At 36.0% G+C, this 16493-nt stretch overlaps 1 long non-coding RNA gene and 1 pseudogene across 1 annotated transcript; one reads left to right on the forward strand and one right to left on the reverse strand.

Annotated features, from left to right (window-relative positions):
* The first annotated feature begins 18 nt into the window (after positions 1–18).
* On the forward strand, positions 19–2106 carry LOC145512922 (uncharacterized). Its single transcript, XR_014058916.1, has 2 exons — positions 19–74; positions 1676–2106. It is a non-coding gene; the product is annotated as an uncharacterized LOC145512922 (long non-coding RNA).
* A 297-nt stretch (positions 2107–2403) lies between these two features.
* The window catches only part of LOC145512394 (uncharacterized), a 28372-nt pseudogene continuing 14282 nt past the window's right edge, over positions 2404–16493 (reverse strand).

Consider the following 16493-nt stretch of genomic DNA (forward strand, 5'->3'; position numbering starts at 1 on the left):
GTTTCCATGGGGATGATGTGTCAGTGTAATTCCAGCCTTATGACTTCTGGGTATGTTTGAGAAGATGGGTGAAGGTAATGAAAATTCTTCGAACATACACATTTGTTGTTATTCTGATAACTCACAGTCACAGGAATGATGATTCTGAAAATAGAGAGGAGGAACCAGACAGACATCCACTAAAGGATGACATCACTTTTCTGACTGTTGAAAAGACCTCTTAACCCCTCAGCCCTTCTTCCTTGAAGTTTTTGGTCTGCATCATTTTTAATTTTTTGCATGCAATAACTTATAATTATTTGTAATGTAAGTTTATAATGTAATAATTTGCATGAGGCAACTGTAAGGCTTTTATGTGCTTCATCTCATTGCCTAAATCTTTCATCTGGGTGGGGATTGCATTAAGCTCATCCTGAATAATGGCTTCTATTATTTAAGTCCATTATTTAAATTCAATTTTGCCAAGAAGTTGTCACTCCTACTCTGTCTGCAAATATGGAAACTTAAATGTTGAGGTTCCTCCTGAAATCTTCCATGGAAAAATGTCATCCATTTAAATGCACACTTTGAGCACTGCAAATTCCTTGAGCAAACAGCTTTAAACAACCTATTTCTTTTTCCTATCAAAACTAGTTAGTTTAAATTTTGATTGGAAAAGTAATTCACTTACTGTAAAAAACCAAACACTGAAAAATCTAAAGTAAAAAGCACTGTCTACTCAAAATTGATATGTTCCACAGAAAGTTTTACCTCCATATTTTTATGGATTTTTAAATGTAAAGAAATATATCAGTATTTATGAAATAACAACTATGAAAATTGAATCATATAGTACTGTAGCAGACTCTGCATTTTCCCAAGAGAACCACAACAATATCCCCGCCCCACATGCACTTCTGCAGGTGTCCTTGCCCCTTCAATCCATTCTTTCATGAGAAAAGTTTATTTCTCCACCCCTGGAACAGCTCTTGAATGACTTCAATCAAGAGCATATGACTGCCATAATGTTATACTAGTTCTGTGCATAGCCCTTCAATGGCCTGGCAACTTCCACTTCCTACTTGGAAGCTGGCCACCATGCAAGTAGTAGGACTCTTCTGATATCATCATGCTCTTAAGGAAGCCCAAGAAGGCTGAAAGATGAGATTCTATGTTGAGAAGTGAAGAAACCAAAGTTCACCAAGGCATCAGACTTGCAAATGAATAAGCCATCTTGGATGCAGATCCTTCCATCCCAGCTGACCCACCTGATACACCTGGGGATGTCAAGGACAAACCACTCAGCTGAGTCTTTTTTGATTCCTGATCTACAAAATCAGAAGCACAGTGAAATTTTGCTTTTTAAAATGATTACCCAGAAATTTTTTTCATGAAATGGGAAAATATTAATCATGGAATACTAGTGAAAAAAATTTAAGTACAAAACTATAAACACAGAATGTTAGCCAGCCTTTGCTTGTCTCAGCTAGCTACACTGCAACAGTCACTTAAATGGGCTCCCTCAACCAGGCATGATCCCTTTCAGTCCATTTTCTATATAGTAGTCAGAGAGGACTGCCTAAATTAAAATGGTTAAACTCCAAAGTTCTGGAGTTGGTTGTAACATAGCAACAGGTGACCAAGACATATTCTTCAAATATTTTTTGTTAAATTAAATCCACCTTATCTCTTTTAGTGGTCTCATATTGAGACAAGCTGGAACCTGGGACCCTTTGCTGAGGTACTGCAGTGCTTGCACCTGGACTCACTTCTCAAGCAACAAAATACAAAGAAACTAAATAGGACTGAAAATAACTGCAAGCTTGTTCAGTTAGGGCAAATTCTGGACAAAAGATACAAAGAGACCAAAAAACCCAACTGCCACTTCTGAAGAATCTGGAGCAAAATTAGGGTACGGAACATGCCCCCTGCACACAGCACCACCTAAGAGATGGGCAAACCACCTAAACTGTCCCTCTGACCTGACCCCTGAACATACCTCTATCCTCTCCGCATATAAAGAACCATCCCGCCTGCTGTCCTCAGGGAATAAGCAAGCAAGGGAACCCATTGTTTGTTCTCACTCCCCCCTGCTACAGCAGGGGCATCAATAAAACCTTGCCTGAATTTCTTCTGTGGCCTCAAGTCAATTTCTATTGATTGGGGAAAGCCAAGACCCCTGGTCACTATCAATATTGCATGCATTTATCATACTTTAACTCATCCCTAATAGATGTACTTTTAGATTGTTTTTCCTTCTGTTATCATAAATTATACTGCAGTGAATATTTACATATGTACCTATTATTATTTTCAAGGGTCAACGTAAGTCATATTACTGAGCCAAAAGGTAACTCAAAGTTCCATTTTGATATTGTCAGCCTTATTGTATTTCAGAAATGTATTGTTATTCTCAAACAAGGGTTATATGAGAATTTCTCCATTTTTCACACTTTCATCATCTTTGGCCTTATCAACCTTTATAATCTTAGCCAATCTGCTAAGATACACATAATTTCAATTTCATTGACCGTTGCTTATATTTTGTAAATTGCTTGTTCATAAAGTATAAATCATTTCAAAGTCATTTGAAAGCTTAATTTCACTTCCTTCCACTACCGCATCAGTCATGAAAACAGAGGTTGATAGGAAGGGTCCATTATCTAAATGGCCTGAAAGTCTAAGGAGTGTTCTAGACCCTCAGAGTTTGTGTGAGCAAGAAATAAATGTTTTCTATATTGATGCACTGAATTAAATTATTTACTACTGAAGAATAGCCTAACTTATCTGACTAACACAATACACATCTAATTATATACATGCTGTCCGAATGCAGGATTTGTTGCTTGGCTCCACCCATACCTACATATGTATCAATGCACGCAACATGGCTACATTGGAAGAAGAATTTTAAAATCTGGTATGAATTCTTCTGTATTTTTCCCTTATGCTCACAATACTATAACAAATACACACATACACAAACACACATGTAGGAATGTATGTAAAGTGGGATTTTACTCTTTGTTTTTCAAAACAGAAAGTGGACTACTATCCACTCCTTTTGCACCTTGCATTTCTTATTCAATTATAAGTGGTGGATAAAGTCCCCTATTACAGCTCTGATTCATTTATTTCACCAATCACTCAACAGAATGGAGTATGAATGCAGTAAAATGTACTCAACTAGTCCCTTCTTGACCGAAACCGACATCCACTTTGATTCAGCGTGGTGCTGTAAGAAACAATGTTGCAATAACACTTTAATGCCTATATCCACTTATACATCTGCTTTTATTTCTATTTTCATTCTTGGGAGAAGCCTGATAAGGTTAAATGATTTATGTGTTTTTATTTTTAAAATACTGCTAGATTACTTTTGCCAAAGGCTATAACACTGCACATTTCCACCAGGAATATGAGAGGAAAATCCCCACATGTGTTAGGTGTGTAGCTCTTTCTAAAGACTGTAAACCTATAGCTCTTTAAATTTGCATTTTCCTGGCTACCAGTGAATTTTAGCATCTTTTCATATATTTAATTTGCTCCTCTACCATCTTTCCTTAGTAGATTATTTAAGCTATATTTTTCTTATTCATTTAAAAAAGTACTTTGAATAATACAGGAAACCTATCCCTTTTCTGTCATTTGTATTACACTATTTTTCCCAATCTTTTTTGCCCACTGATTTAATCACTTTTATAGCCATACAGGCATCCGGTCCCATCACCTCATGTCAAATACATGGGGAAACAATGGAAACAGTGACAGACTTTATTTTCTTGGGCTCCAAAATCACTGCAGATGGTGACTGCAGCCATGAAATTAAAAGACACTTGCTCCTTGGAAGAAAAGTTATGACCAACCTCAGTTTCACCCCTCTGATTTAAAGTTTTTAAATTAATTGTGATGATGGTTGCAGAACACTTTGGATACATTCGAAATGTTGAATTATATAACGTCAAATGGGTGAACTATAGGTAAGTGAATTATATCTCAGTAAAGCTGTCACCAAAGATATAATAAACCACTATATAGCTAGGACATATGATGACAGTATAATATGGGACCCTGGATGGGATCCTAGAAGAGAAAAAGGACATTAGGTAAAAATTAAGGAAATATGAATAAAGTATCAGTTTAGTTCAGTCACTCAGTCATGTCTGACTCTTTGTGACCCCATGGACTGCAGCATGCCAGGTTTCCCTGTCCGTCACCAACTCCCAGAGCTTACTCAAACTCCTGTCCATCGAGTCAGTGATGTCATCCAACCATCTCATCCTCTGTTGTCCCCTTCTCCTCCTGCCTTCAATCTTTCCCAGCGTCAGAGTCTTTTCAATTTGAGTCAGTTCTTTACATCAGGTGGCCAAAGTATTGGAGCTTCAGCTTCAGCATCAGTCCTTCCAATGAATATTCAGGACTGATGTCCTTTAAGATTGACTGGTTGGATCTCCTTGCAGTCCAAGGGGCTCTCAGAAGTCTTTTCCAACATCACAGTTCAAAAGCATCAATTCTTCAGCACTCAGCTTTCTTTATGGTCCAACTGTCACATCCATACTTGACTACTAGAAAAACCATAGCTTTGACTAGACAGATCTTTATTGGCAAAATAATGTCTCTGTTTTTTAATATGCTGTCTAGGTTGGTCATAGCTTTTCTTCCAAGAGCAAGCGTCTTTTAATTTCATGGCTGCAGTCACCATCCGCAGTGATTTTCGAGTGCAAAAAAATAAAGTCTGTCATTGTTTCCATTGTTTCCCCATCTACTTGCCATGAAGTGATGGGAACAGATGCCGTGATCTTCGTTTTTTGAATGTTGAGTTTTAAGCCAACTTTTTCACTCTACTCTTTCACTTTCATTAAGAAGCTCTTCAGTTCTTCTTCACTTTCTGCCACAAGGGTGGTGTCATCTATGTATCTGAGGTTATTGATATTTCTCCCGGCAATCTTGATTCCAGCTTGTGCTTCATCCAGCCTGGCATTTCGCATGATGTACTCTGCATATAAGTTAAATAAGCAGGGTGACAATATACAGCTTTGATGTACTCCTTTCCCAATTTGGAACCAGTCTTTTGGAACCAGTCTGTTGTTCCATGTCCAGTTCTAACTGTTGCTTCTTGACCTGCAGATTACTTCTTGACCAACTGAGATAGCATATTAAAAAGCAGCATATAAAAAAACAGAGACATTACTTTGCCGACAAAGGTTTGTCTAGTCAAATCTACTATGGTTTTTTCAGTAGTCATGTATGGATGTGAGAGTTGGACTATAAAGAAAGCTGAGCGTCAAAGAATTAATGCTTTTGAACTGTGGTGTTGGAGAAGACTCTTGAGAGTCCCTTGGACTGCAAGGAGATCCAACCAGTCAATCGTAAAGGACATCAGTCCTGAATATTCATTGGAAGGACTGATGCTGAAGCTGAAGCTCCAATACTTTGGCCACCTGTTGTGAAGAACTGACTCATTGGAAAAGACCCTGATGCTGGGAAAGATTGAAGGCAGGAGGAGAAGGGGACGACAGAGGATGAGATGGTTGGATGGCATCACCGACTCAATGGACAGGAGTTTGAGTAAGCTCTGGGAGTTGGTGATGGACAGGGAAGCCTGGCATGCCGCAGTCCATGGGATTGCAAAGAGTCTGAGCGACTGAGCGACTGAACTGAACCGATAGCCATACAAAGATTATTATAATTTCTCTTATAACATGCAAATATCTGCTTTTAGTTGAGAAGTTCTCCCTGCCTCTTAAGTTACAAGATTTTTTTTTTTCAGGTGTATTGTGGAGTTGGTGTTTTTTTTGGGGGGGGAGTAGGTTGCTTTGTTTTATACTGAGCATTTAAGTCATGAGGAATCAATTTTAATTTTTTTCTTTTTTGATTTTTAAAAGCTAAAATATTATGTATATAAAATACACATTCTAAGTGTGAAGTTTGATGAACTATGACAAAGTAATCACAGTCAAGATATAGAACAATTCCATCATCATAAAATGTTTTCTTATACCCCCCATTTGTCCCCTATCCCCAGCTTTAGGCAACCACTGATCTGCTTTCTGTTACTATAGTTTGGTCTTTTTCTAGAATTTTTTATAAATGGAATCATCCACTATAGACTTTTGTGTTTGACTTCTTTCACTTAGCTTAATGTTTCTGAGATTAATCCATGATATTGAGTACACTAATCCTTTCTCATTGCAGTATAGACTTTCATAGTATATATAAGCCATGATTTGTTTATTCACTTAATAGTTTTTGTCTATTGTAGATAGCCCTGCTATAAACATTTGAGAACACGGCTTTTTTGTTGTTGCCATTCCATTGGTCTCTATGTCTATGCTTATGCCAATTTGGATTGCTACTGTTTATAGTAAGCTTTGAGATCAGGTAGTGTAAGTCTTACAAATTGATTTACTTTATTCAAAATTGTTTTAGGTATTCTAAGTCTATTGCCTTTCTATATAGATTTTTCAATTTGCTTGTTACATTTAAAAAAACCTACTGGTTTTCATCTTCTCAGACCCTGGAGCATCACAGATTGAGGGGTTGTGGATATTGAGGGGTCCTAATCTGTTCTCTAATCTGCTCCCTAACAGATTTGTTTTCTTGCCTGAAGCAACTACTACGTCAGACAAAGTATGTTCAAGTTTCTCAAAACGTTGACTATCAACTATAGAAAGACAGTGGTCTCTGAGAGATAAAGAGCAAATAAAGTGAACCCTGCAATTACCCTAACTATGGCCTAGAGAAAATTCTCAGGCAGCAGCACAGCTCCACCTGGGGGGAGCACAACAGTCTCCCTAAATTGAAGAGAGGAGCTGGGGTCCAGAGGGGCTAAAGCAGCTAGAATTAGCAGAGCAGAGCATTGAAGAGGAGATAGCAGGCTGCATGGAAAAAGAGCTCCAAAGATCTATGAGAGTTCCAATACTCTTCAACACGTGTAAGAGAAATCTATAAAGGATTAGAAGAGAAAATCCTCGAAAAGTATAAAGAACCAGCGTAGTGCCTGTTCACACCATCTGGAGTGAAAACTCCAAAATCCTGTAATTATAGAAATTGGTAGAATACTAAAGAGAGTTTGCCTCAGTAGTGGAGAAATTTTGACCCTAAACACTACTCTGTTCCCTGCTAACAAAGTTTAAGATAAGACACAAATTGTTTCCAAGTAACTTAACTGCATCCCAAAATGAAGCTCAAATATATTCAAACAAGTATCCATTAAAGAATAATGTACACAAGGAAAATTTCACAAGGCATAGGATATATTCAAAAATTAAGAAGCATGCAAAGAAGCAGAAAAAGAAAAACGCAAGCTAAAATGAGGGGGAAAGTTGATCAATCAAACTGACCCAGAAATGACACAGATGATAGAGTTAGGAGACAAAGATATTAAAATATTCATTATGACTTCTTTCCATATGCTCATGCTAGAGGAAGATTGAGCATGATAAGCAGGGACATGAGAGATATTTTAGAACAACAAAAATCAAACTGATTTTTCTTTATTCAATCCTCTTTCTGTTCTTCACTTTGGATAATATTTATCATTCTATCTTCATATTCACTTACATTTTCTACTTTCATATCTGTTTGGATTTTATGTCTATCCAATGAATTTTTAAGTTCAGAAATTGTATTTTTTATTTCTAAAATTTCTATTTGCTTCCTTTTATATATATATACTGTTTTTGTTTCCTCTGCAGAGGTTTTTCTTTTCTATGCTGAAATATTTTCATTAATTAAAAATATATTTTGTTTTACTTCACTGAGGATATAGTAATAGTCATTTAAACAACCTTGTCTATTAGTTGCAGCAGTTGATTCACCTTGCAGGGAAGCGGAGCAGTCATACTTGATTGACTTATCTCCTCTTGACAATATGTTCCACTTTCTTAGTTCTTTGTATATTAGATAATTTGGGATTATATCCTGGATGCTATGAATGTTAAGTTCTGAGGATTTTGGATTCTGTTATTTTTCTCTTATGAGCATTTTTAGCAGAGAACATTCTTGCCTGGCTTAAACTTCAAACTCTGTGTTTGAGCAGCAGCTCTAGCCTCAGGTCAGACATTTTGTCAGCTAAAGAGCTGAGCTGCTTTGAGTCTTCTGCATATGCATCGTTTGAGAGTCAAAATGTGGATTCACACTCCCCCTTCATCTCTCTCCAGTGTTCACAGGACTTCAGCTTCAATTTTCTGTTTCCCCTACAGCGCTGTGGGCACTGCCATGTAGACTCACAGAGAAACTTTCTGAGCTTCTTGTCCCCCTTCTCCAAGAAAGTGTGCACCTCTCACTTTTAGTCAGTGTCTGTCTGCTTCTCTTCATTCTCCCAAACTTTTAGATAATCGCCTTTTGTATTGTGTCCAGGTTTTATCATTGATTTCTTCAGTGAGGGGCAGGGGCAAGCAGGTTGTGCAGTGTGGTATTACTTCATCATAATTGGAACTCTGGGAGAGTCCAGGAAGTACTTATCTTTGGATGTGGTGTCAGATAGGGTCAATTAAGCTGGATGGCTAGTTGTTCCAGTGCATTTATTAAATAACCCATTTTTCCCATAGAAGTAATCATTTTTGTCATATACAAAATTCTCAAATATTGCTACTTTTTTATAGTTTCTTTTCCATATTCCTGATCTGTTTATTCCCATGCAACTATTGCACTGATTTAATACAGTGACTGTGGCATAACCTTGAAAAGCAAATTCTCCATCTTGATTATTCTTTATGGCTTTCTATATTATTCTTAGGCATTTATCTTTTAATATATATTCTAAGATTATTCATTTAGCTTTTAAAAAGTATTTGTATAACTAACTGGAATTGCATGATGTATGTATATTCCTTTGGGGAGAACTTCTGTGAACCATAAGTCTCCTTATTGAAGAACAAGTTTCTTGGGGACATCTTTCTTTTATCAGTGAGATTTTAAAATTATCTCCAAATAAGTCCCATGCCTTTCTCTTAAACTCTGAATACTGTATAAATTGTCATTTATAACCAATGTCATATAACAATATCATTTACAACCAACATTTCTATGTACTGATTTCTAATGTAATTCATTATTATAATATTTATATCCAATCACCTTACCAATTCTGATACCTTCTGAAAAAGCAAATTTAAAAAGTCCACAAAACACGACCTTTTGATTTCTTATATTTATAGATGCCATTAGAAAAAGCATTGTTGCTTCCCCCCCCCATTGTTTATGCCAGTTTTATTTCATGCTTTATACTGTTGAAGTTTTAGAGACTCAGTACTAAATACTAGCCATAGTAGATATCCCCTATCTATTGTCAGATCATATGAAATCAGTTTCTTTGCTCTTTAGTTCATTTTTGTTGTTGTTATTATTGAACGATGATTTTGTTTCCTTTTGTTGCTATTTTATTCACAATTTTAATAGCTGCTGAATTTTATCAAATCCCTTTTCTGTATATGTTGCTAGAATATGGTTATCTCCTTTGCTCTATTATTATAATGCATTACATTGATAGATTAGAGTATTGACCTAGAATCAATCATACTTAGTCAGAGTTACCATTGTCTTGATTTTAAAATGTCCCTCAAATGTAAGTTGATACAGCTGCTATGGAAAACTGTATGGAAGTTTCTCAGAAAACTAAAAATATAATTACCATATGATCCAGCAGTCCTACACTTGGGCAAATATCCAGACAAAACTCTAATTCAAAAAGATGCAGGCAACCCCATTGTTCATAGCAGCACTATTCACAGTAGCCAAGACATGGAAACAACCTATATGTCCACTAACAGATGAATGGATAAAAAAAAGACATGGTACATATATACAATGGAATACTACTCAACCATATAAAAGAACAAAATAATGTCATTTGCAGTAACATGAATGTAATTAGAGATTATTATACTAAAGAAAGTAAGTCAGAAAGACAAATATGAAAAACTATGATACAAATGAACTTCTCTATGAAATAGAAACAGATTCATGGACATAGAGAACAGACTTGAAGGAAGGATGGAGTGGGAGTTTGGGGTTAGCAGATGTAAACTATTATATATAGAATGGATAAACAACAAGATCCTACTTTATAGCACAGAGAATTGTATTCAATATTCTATGATAAACCATAATGGAAAACAATATTTTTAAAAAGAGTGAATACACACACACATATGTATGTATAAATAAATCACTTTGCTGTATGGCAAAAATTAACAGAACATTATAAATTTGTTATATTTCAATTTAAAAATAAATATTTCATAAAATGGCTCCGAAATTTAGCAAAAAGAGCCCAGCAAAGCTTCTATATTCATAAGCAACATTGGTTGATGGCATATTTTAAGAAAAGTATCACCATTAGGTGTTAAGATTATGCTGGTTTCATAAAGTAATGTAGGAGGTTTGCATTTTCCATGGCCTGAAATATCAAAGTACATTGGAATTATCTGTTCTCTAAAGGTTAAACTCATCTTGATAATGAAGCTCTTAATGATAGAACTCAAATAAATTTCTGGTTTTTCCCACAATCATTAGCTTATTCAAGTTTTACAATTCCTGAGTGAAATTTAGTGATATCTATTTTTCTAGGAATAATATATTTTCTTTAGGTCTTAAATCTAGATGTCATAGACTTTCAAGCAATATTGTCCTGTAATTTTTAAATTATAGCCCTTTGCTCATTTTAAATCTTGTCTGATTTTGCTCTCTCTCATCTTAATTAAGTTTGCAAATGTTTCTGCTTTGTTGGTTTCTTTTTCAAAGAAACACATTTCTTGATTTATTAATTTTTCTCTTTTTCTGTTTTATTATTTCAACCTTTATTTCTATGAATTTCCTTTTCTTTGTTACTTAGTTTAGTTACTTTTTCTAACTTTATGGGCTTCACTGGTAGCTCAGACAGTAAAGAATCTGCCAGCATTGCAGAAGACCCAGGTTCGATCCCTGAGTTGGGAAGAGGAAGGGAAGGAAATGACAACACACTCCAGAATTCTTTCCTCAATAATCCTATGGACAGAGGAGCCTGGTGGGCTATAGTCCCTGGAGTCACACAGAGTCAGACACAACTGAGTGACTTTCATTCTAACTTTACATGATTGATATCTCATTCTTACAATAGTTTTACCTCTTATTTTAAAATTGTGATTTCTTTTAAATTTCTTCTCTAATTCAAGTGTCTTTCTCACTAAGTTATGTCTGACTGTTTGCAACCTCATGGACTGTAGCCCACCAGGCTCCTCTGTCCATGAGATTATCCTAGCAGGAATACTGAAGTGAGTTGCCATTTCCTTCTCCAGGGGTCTTCCTGATCCAGAGATTGAACCTGGATCTTCTGCATTACAGGCAGATTCTTTACTACTGACTCACAAATTAAGCCAGTTTTCTAAAGACATGTTTGTTAATTTCCAAGTGATTAAGGTTTTTTTAAAAAAAAATCATTTAGCTATTTACCTCCAATTTCATTGGATTATAACCAAAGGGTAGGTCAGAAATATTTGTTGTTGTTTTTCATGGTCAAGTCTAATTTTTAAACACGTATGTAAACATAGAAAAACCCTGTTTTGTATCTGAAGGATGTAAAAGTTCCATATATAGTTATCAAATCAAGTTTGAGTGTAATCTAATTCTACTATATCATTTCTCTTTTTAAAAAAAATCCCTCTTCAAGGGAAACTGAAGCCAACTGAAACAGCACCCAATGACCAAAACTAGAACAACTTAGCAACAAGAAAAGTAAAATAGGATGGGGTTGTAACCTAAAATATACAATAAACTTCTATGAGTCCATTCTGATATAAATAAGTGATTGAATAAATAAATATTTGGCTATCCATTTTAAATATAGCAGTGTGTTCAAAATGGATAACCAACAAGGACCTAATGTATAGCGTAGAGAACTCTGCTCAATATTATGTAACAACCTAAATGGGAGAAGAATTTGAAAAAGAATAGATATATGTATATGTACAACTGAACCATTTTGCTGTACACGTGAATCTAACACAATACTGTTAATCAACAATATTCCAGTATAAAATAAAAGTTAAAAAAAACCTATCAGTAAATTTTTAAAAAAGTAATTGGGAGAGAATAGATAGCTTTCTTGATGCTGAAGCTAAAGCTCCAATCTTTGGCCACCTGATGTGAAGAACTGACTCATTTGAAAAGACCCTGATGCTGGGAAAGATTGAAGGCAGGAGGAGAAGGGGACGACAGAGGATGAGATGGTTGGATGGCATCACCGACTCAATGGACATGAGTTTGGATAAACTCCGGGAGTTGGTGATGAACAGAGAAGCCTGGCATGCTATAGTCCATGGGGTCACAAAGAGTCAGACACGACTGAGTGACTGAACTGAACTGAACTGAAGATAGCTTTCCTATGCACAATTCCAAATAATTTATGTGGAAAATCTTACTTTTAAGGACATGGAACAGAGTTCCCACTTCTTAAGTGTGGGTTGTACATAGTGACTTCTTTTCACAAAGTTCAGTATGGAAAGAGGAGGAAGAAAGTAACCTTACAGTGGAGAAATATGACAAACACTACTTTACCCAGTGATCAAGGTTAACATCTCCATGAAAAGTCACTTTCATACTATGTCCCCTTCATATGATACAATGGGATTGACATTTTACCTCTGCGGTATTTCCTCCCAAGAAAACATAGCTCCAATCTACTTATGAGAAAAAAATCAAGCAAAATCCTACTTGGGTGACACCCCATAAAATATTTGAATAGTATTTAAAACTATCAAGGTTGAGATATCAACAGAAATAGCAGAATAAAGACCTGCCAGATCCCTCCCTCCATAAAAGCTAAGAAAAATAAACTAGAAAAATGGTCAAAAAATTAAATCTCATTAATTTGTGGCGTTATAATTTAACATTCCCCACTTCTCAGTACTGTGGAGGCCTTGAAAAATAATAGCCTGCATTCCTAATTCAAAAGGGAACAGAATGAGGCTAGACCTCTCTCTCAAAGCCTCATCATCAAAAAGGAGCCACTATATGAATAATATGATGGTTACCTAGAAGGCTTCACTGAAAAAGTTTTATTTGACTTCACACAAATTAGTCCTGTGCTTTGAGCTTCTCCTTGGAAGGCATTTGTCAACTGTTTTAAAATCTTAGTTGCCTGAGACAGTGAATAACAGATGGGGCAAAAAACAGACTAGCCAAAAAGCTTGAAATATAAAACGGAAGAATAAGCTGTCTATAGGGGCTGAAAGGTCATGCATATGCATAGGGGTGCATACATGTTAAACAAAAATCTGCAACTTGAGGAAAGTCCTAAGTTCTCACCTCTGGTTGGCTTTGAAGCTGTGTAAGCAGCAAGTTAAGATGGTGGCAGAGGTATAAATCACCTGAGTATTGAAGATATGCTCAAACATGCACACAGAGTCCTTTGGCAAATACCCATAGACTTATGGGTTGAAGGAATTTAAGGCAATTTCTGTCCAATTATTAGCTGATCACTAAGAGACTTCAGTGTTCACACATGACAAATATATAGAGTTTAGAGACTTTCAGAAAGGTCACTAAACAACAATAAAAACTACAACAGCAATAGCAAAACCTGAGTAATGTAGAGAATCGAATTTTCAGAGTTACCTTACATAATATTTGAAATGTCTAGTTTTCAATAACAAAAAGACACAAGATATGCAAAAAAAATCTATACACAGGAATCCAGAGAAAATTGTCCCTTATGTAAGTAAACATTGAACTTACTAAACTGAAACTTTAAATCAACTATTCAAGTATGTCCATAGAGGCAAAGGAAACTATGTCTAAAGAACAAAAGGAATCAGGCAAATTATGCGTCATCAAATATAGAGTAAAATAATTAAAAGATAGAATTTATAAAAAGAAATAAAACAGAAAATCTGGAGTTAAAGTATCTAACTGAAATGAATAATTTACTATATGGACTCAACATAAGATATAATGCAGATATAAGCAAGCAGAACAAGAATTAGTGAACCTGAACATTCAATTCAGATCAATTGAAATAATTCAGATCAATTGAAATTTTTCAGTCAGAGAAATAGGAAGAAAAAGGAATAAAGAAAAATAAACAGAGTCTCAAAGACCTGTAAGGGTCTTTGTGACGCCATCAAGCATACAACACACACCTAATTGGAGTCCCACAAGCCTGATGGGAAGCTAGAGAGAAAGAAAAGGGAAGAAAGAATATTTGAAGAAATAATGAGTGACAACTTCTAAACTCTGGTAAATGAATATACATAACCAAGAAGCTCAACAAGCTTTAAGTTAAACTCAAAGAGACCTGTATCTAGATATCATAATCAATCAAAAGCTAAAAACAAAGAGAGAATATTTAAAATAGCAAGAGAGAGGTGACTCTTCATGAACATGAGCAAGGGATCCTCAGTAAGACTAACAGCTGATTTCTTGTCAGAAATCCTGGAGGCCAAAAGGCAATGGGATGGCTACTGAAAATGCTAAAAGTGAAAAAAAAAAAAGCAAACTGGAAACTAAGAATTCTATATCCAGCAAAATTATCCTTCAAAAATAAAGGGAAATTTTAGGCATCCTCAGATAAACCAAAGAGCTGAGAGAGTTCCTCACTAAAAGTTGTATTCTACAAGAAATACTGAAAGAAATCCTTCAGGCTGAAATGAAAGAACAAAAAACTTGAATTTCATGAAGAAATAAAATGACCAGTAAATTTAACTACATAGTTAAATATCAATGATATTTTAATTTTTTTGTTTGTATCTGCTTTTCCCCCCTCTGATTTAAAGATTTTAAATTAATTGTGATTGTGGTTGCAGAACACTTTGGATACATTTGAAATATTGAATTATATTACTTCAAATGGGTGAGCTATAGGTAAGTGAATTATATCTCAGTAAAGCTGTCACCAAAGATATAATAAACCACTGTCATAGCTAGGACATATGATGACAATATAATATGGGACCCTGGATGGGATCCTAGAAGAGAAAAAGGACATTAGGTAAAAATTAAGGAAATATGGATAAAGTATCAGTTTAGTTCAGTCACTCAGTCATGTCCAACTCTTTATGACCCCATGGACTGCAGTATGCCAGGCTTCCGTGTCCATCACCAACTCCCAGAGCTTGCTCAAACTCATGTCCACTGAGTCAGTGATGCCATCCAACCATCTCATCCTCTGTCGTCCCCTTCTCCTGCCTTCAATCTTTCCAAACATCAGGGTCTTTTCTAATGAGTTGGCTCTTTGCATTAGGTGGCCAAAGTATTGGAGTTTTAGCATCAGTCCTTCCAATGAATATTGAGGACTGATTTCCTTTAGGATTGACTGGTTTGATCTCCTTGCAGTCCAAGGGACTCTCAAGAGTCTTCTCCAACACCACATTTCAAAAGCGTCAATTCTTTGGCGCTCAGCTTTCCTTGTAGTTCAACTCTCACATTCACACATGACTATTGAAAAAACCATAGCCTTGACTAGATGGACTTTTGTCAGCAAAGTAATGTCTCTGCTTTTTAATATGCTGTCTAAGTTAGTCATAGTTTTTCTTCCAAGTAGCAAGCATCTTTTAACTTCATGGCTGCAGTCACCATCTACAGTGATTTTGGAGCCCCCCCCAAAAAAGTCTGTCATTGTTTCCATTGTTTTCCCTTTGATTTGCCATGAAGTGATTGGACCGGATGCCATGATCTACATTTTTCGGTTGTTGAGTTTTAAGCCAGCTTTTTCACTTTCCTCTTTCACTTTCACCATGAGGCTGTTTATTTCCTTTTCACTTTCTGCCATAAGGTTGGTGTCAACTGTGTATCTGAGGTTACTTATATTTCTCCCGGCAATCTTGATTCCAGCTTGTGCTTCATCCAGCCTGGCATTTCACATGATGTGCTCTGCACATGAGTTAAATAAGCAGGGTGACAATATACAGCCTTGACATACTCTTTCCCCATTTGGAACCAGTCTGTTGTTCCATGACCTATTCTGACTGTTGCTTCTTGACCTGCATACATATTTCTCAGGAGGCAGGTAAGGTGGTCTGGTATTCCCATCTCTTTCAGAATTTTCCAGTTTGTTGTGTTCCCCTCAGTCAAAGACTTTGGTGTAATGAATAAAGCAGAAGTAGATGTTTTTCTGGAATTCTCCTGCTTTTTCTATGATCCAGCATATGTTGGCAATTTGATCTCTGGTTCCTCTGCCTTTTCTAAATCCACCTTGAACTTCTGGAATTTCAGAGTTCACATACTGTTGAAGCCTGGCTTGGAGAATTTTGAGCATTACTTTGCTAGTGTGTAAGATGAGTGCAACTGTGCAGCTGTTTGAGCATTCTTTGGCATTTCCTTTCTCTGGATTGGAATGAAAACTGACCTTTTCCAATCCTGTGGCCACTGCCGAGTTTTCCAAATTTGTTGGCATATTGAGTGCAGCACTTTCACAGAATCATCTTTTAGGATTTGAAATAGCTCACTGGAATTCATCACCTCCACCAGCTTTGTTCATAGTGATGCTTCCTGAGGCCCACTTGACTTCACACACAAAGATGTCCAGATCTAGGTGA

This window comes from Giraffa tippelskirchi, chromosome 7, assembly GCF_054371585.1.
Source record: "Giraffa tippelskirchi isolate mGirTip1 chromosome 7, T2T-mGirTip1v1.2.pri, whole genome shotgun sequence".
In the NCBI taxonomy this organism is placed as follows: Eukaryota; Metazoa; Chordata; class Mammalia; order Artiodactyla; family Giraffidae; genus Giraffa; species Giraffa tippelskirchi.